The 4806-nt window shown below is 42.0% G+C and overlaps 1 pseudogene; it reads right to left on the reverse strand.

Annotated features, from left to right (window-relative positions):
* Window positions 1-600: 600 nt before the first annotated feature.
* Window positions 601-4535, reverse strand: LOC122923803 (annotated as a pseudogene).
* Window positions 4536-4806: the final 271 nt, after the last annotated feature.

Raw genomic sequence — 4806 nt, forward strand, 5'->3', positions numbered from 1 at the left:
CCCCCAATATTGTGCTGGGAACAGTAGTTCAATTTCTATTGATTATGTATTATCCGTCTCAGGTTTGTGGGAATGCAACACTTCTTGGACAACTGCAGGAGTTCTCAGTAGATGTCGGCCATTTTGTGGTCATATCTCAGATACGAGTGTGTCAGAGATTTCACAAACAAAATGGCTGACACCTACAGCCATAGCTTAAATTGCCCCTTAAAATTGTTAATTTGTACTTTTTTTTTTCTGTTTTGACAGATTTTTCACAGTCAAGGAGAGGAATTTCCTCGGGACAACATTAGCCTTTAGAAGTTACTGGACATCCAGTCCATGGTGACTGAAAGGATGTCAACTGATGGTCTAGCAGGAAAAGTGTCTGCCGCTACTGAAAAGAAGGATTGGAATTAAGAACGTATTTAACGTCACTATTCCCCTCCCCCCAATCCCCTTTCTCTTAACACCTTCTGTGAATGAAATATTATGGACAGAGGTAGATATATTTCCAGGTGTATGTGTGACATTTATTATGTTTAAAAATTTGGCAGTTCTTCTGACCTGTTGTGGGAAAACAGTCTGGTCAGTACCCGACGCCTCCATCGGGCTTCCGATTCTGCTGAGCTCAGACTGGATCTGTTCCCTGAGTCTCTGTTCAGTTGCATACTGTAAATGGAACATATCCAGTCGGGACGTGAGCAGAAGAGCCTGCAGCCAGTATGAGCACGCAGAGGAGACTGGGGAATCAGTGGCCTAATGGATGGCTAAGTACTGACCTTCCAACAATAGATCAGAAGGTTGCCGGACTTGTTTAAAAGCCTGGAGAAACCCTTTAACATGAGGGTGAATTTAGCCTTCTAAGATGATAAACCTCCAAAACATTTACAAAACAAACAAAAAAAAAATATTAAAAAAATAAAAAAAATCCGTAAATATAACTGACCACCTATGAGGGAAAATAACATTTATTGAAATGTTTTATATTTCTGTACAACAATCCGGCCTGTGTGTGTGTAGGAGCCCAAAAAAACTAAATGTAAAAACAACTTCAACTTCCACCTAAGTCTTTCATACTGAAAGAATTTTAGAACTAGAAAAATATTACCGTCAAACCGCAGCATTTAGATAAACGTTAAATTTTTAACAATTTTTTTTTATTATTTTGGTCTCGCCAGGAAAGGGCTAAAAGTTGCTATGTGGACATTTAACCCCAGTGCTGCCGGGTGTTCACGAGAACTCGTCGCAATAAAACAGTTCTTTTCTGTGGCCAGATTTCACGCAGGCAAAGATGGCCAACATAAAAATATTAGTTGCTAGTCTGTCAATGTGCGCATCCACGGAAAACAAATGTAGTTTATTGAAACGATAATGGTTTTCTATGCGCAGTAGTGCAGCCCTATGTGCTTCTTCCGCTGAGTCCCGGTGCACACAATGGCTGTTCAGCTATTAGTTTTTTGTTTGTTTTTTTCAGTCCAAGAACAGCTTCCTACATCCCATACGTGAGCGGTTTGATCGTCGGATGTCAAATTTGGTGTCTCGGCACTTTTGGCAAACGTAGATTTCTGGAACATTGGACTTGCGGATTTTGGCACAGGACAGGTGAATCCAGGTATTGCATTCGTTGCACTCGATCATCGGTCGACCAGCGAATGGCTTCATGCAGAAACAAGTGACAAGATGCCAAGATTCGTCATCTGCAAAAGAGCACAACAGTCAGACATCAAATACATAGAGTTACTTTCTTGGCTGGCTCATAACAGAACAATAGCTTCAAGACGGCAGCTTAGGAAATTGGGAAAGGGCACCAAGACCTCGGCTGCATGAAACAACTGTGGGATGGCTGTGTCCGTGTTGTGGACTGCAAAACGCGGGCACGGGGCATGTGCACTCTGCATAGTGGTGCGGACCTATTCACTCCAATGGGCCCGTGAACCACAAGATGCGGCTAAAGACAGGACATATCTTTTGCTGCATGGAATGGGAAGGACATGGAAGCCTCTGCTCTGGAAAAAGATAGGATATGTCCCCAGTCAATGGGTCCACACCGGGCTGCGAGGTGTCCATGGTTTGTGGTCTGCAACACAGACACAACCATCACACATTCATTATAACGGTCTAAAATAAAAATGCCTTTTGTTGCCCAGCAGCCAATCACATTGCATTTTTAATTTTTTAAGAGCACTATAGAAAATTAAAAAGTCACGCCGTGATTGGTTGCTATAGGCAACAAGGCAGTTTATCTTTTAGGCAGTTTCATTAATTCTCCCCTATGGTTTCCTTTATGCCAGTGACACCATGAACATGACATAAACCCCAATCCATCAGTGTAATTAAATTCCATAATCTGAAGAAACTTCCGCCTATGGAGGCGTTGATGATTACTGCATCTTAACAGGGAAGAATAGAAGCAAAAATAATAATTTTTCTGAATATAAAGGTTGGCTGATTGGGAGGATAAGCCCCCGCTGTACAAACGTGCAGATTCTTATCCAAAATGGGCTCTGTGAAATTAAAGCGGGACATAAAATGTTGCTGGCCACGAGCTGTCATAAGGGATTAGGAAAATTCCCGGGGCCTTCATTGGCATGCTGGGTGGTAAGGCCAAGCAACAGGAGACAAAGACTGGGTTAGGACCTGACAACTGTATAGGCATGTGATGTACTATGCTCTACTATTTGAAAAAACTTTTATAAATTCTGGATTATCAGATATTACCCGTAGAGGAACAGAATAATTTTACCAGTAGACAGAATAGCACATTTTAAAGATGGCTACAGGGCCTTGCGCTTTGTCCACTCAAGTGACCCGTCGCCTAAAAATTTGCTCATACTGCCAAAATAATTTCCATTTGAATCAGCATTTGATAATCCATCATTTCTGTTAGTCTAGAACGGAAGACAGCTTTTGTTAACCTGTTTGCCGACTGTTGCTAGAGCAACAAATGGCCGCCTGCACTGAGGCCCAAGCTTGATGATAAGTAGCAGAGTAGCCACAGCCCCTAAACAGTGAAGGTAGATTTTAATATGCTACACAACGGTCTGGAGAGTCCCGTTTGGCAGGATTTTTACAAAAGTTACCGAAGGCCACAGGACAGGCAGCCATTTTGTTTGCAACCACTTTATGAGAAATATGGGTTAAAAATATTTTCACATCCCATATCATAGACAGGTATATAATAACGCCACACTATCAGTTGCCAGACTCTGGCAATCATTTCACCAGCAGTAATGCATTTCTAGGAAAGTTACTCGTCTGACTTGACAAATCCTATGAGCCACACCGGCAAAATAACTTCTTGCAAATCCATGGTGAATTACCAGCTCAAAGCTACCAATTATTAATCCAAACCTCACAGAACCAGACCAGAGGAAACAAACATTATGCACTTTCTAGCCTACAATGGAAAATGTAGGCTGGTGGTTGCCAGGGGCAACTGCTTGCTACCTTTGATACACAAGGGTTGGCTAAATGTGGGCAGCCATTTTGTGGCTGAGGTGATTATGTACATGAGGCGGTAGCTTGATAAATGCCTAGGAATACAGGCAATATCTGACAAGATACACTACAGATTTGATAATCTACCTCTTCATAAAAATTGCACTGGTACCTTACAAAATGTCTGTGGGCAAATCGAAACCATAGATTTAACATCTGAGTTTAGGCATTCAATACCATCACATTTCCTGCTTTTAAGTAATACATCTGTTTACAAACCAAAAGAGAATAATCTGAAAGACACAGCTGTAAGCAGTGGCAGCCATTTTGCACTGGACTGATAATATCCATAACATGGCAGTGCAATAAATCTATTAATGGAACGGCCACTAAATTAGGCTTCGGTATAACACTGAGCAAACAAGTGTAATTATGCCAATTAATGGTGGTTGAGGGTGGTGCAAGATATGTTGTTAGTTACCTGGTATAGCCAATCCCACCTATGAGCAATCTTACCTGAATCCACCATGATGTCCTCATCATTCCCTGTGCCGTCTTCGTCCCGGAACACCACCTGCTTTCCCTGCCGTATGACCGTTCGCTTGCCCAGGTTCACCTCTGAGTACTCGTCTTTATTTCCTCTGCGTCGTCAGAGGTCATGGTGATGGAGGCACTGTCCATACTATTATTACAACTCTCAAATACTGGGTCTGGGGACTCTTGCTTTAGGGACATTTTTAGGTCCAGTGCATGGTCTAGGACTGGAGCGGGCATGCTCTCTTCCGGCGATGAGTCCTCTGGCTCTATTTTTATAATGGCTTTCATGTATTCTTCCTCTTTTGCAACTTGTTGCTCCTTTTTCTTCATCTTTTTCTTTTTCTTTATTTTGTCCAGTTTCTTCCGGTCCAAGAGGAAGCTGCTGAGCTTGGAGCGCTTCAGCATGGAGGGGTAGGAGCAGTCATGTTTTAGCTCCCCAAAGCTTCTTCGCTTTTGATCGGCAAAACCCCAGCCGAGGAGACGTCATGGAATCTGGAATCCCAGCTATCGCTGTCTACGGTGCTTCCTGTGCTGTTTGGAGGGCTGGAGCCAGCTCTAAGAGGGGACTCCTGAGGAGACTATTTAAAAAAAAAAATATTAAAATTAAACTAAATGATCACCCCTTACTCAAGATATCTCAGATACAAAAATACACAATCCCCTTTTGTTAACCTCATTTCACTGACAAAAAAAAATTATAATCACTATTCATAAGAAAATCAATAACCAGTAAACATTAAAAAATGTCACATATTCTTTACCCTGGAAGGAATTCTATACTGCACTCAATGCCACCACCTGCTGCTGAGTAATGCATTGTATGCGTTATCACTTTTTATCATATTGACC

Source organism: Bufo gargarizans, unplaced genomic scaffold, assembly GCF_014858855.1.
Source record: "Bufo gargarizans isolate SCDJY-AF-19 unplaced genomic scaffold, ASM1485885v1 original_scaffold_1944_pilon, whole genome shotgun sequence".
NCBI lineage: Eukaryota > Metazoa > Chordata > Amphibia > Anura > Bufonidae > Bufo > Bufo gargarizans.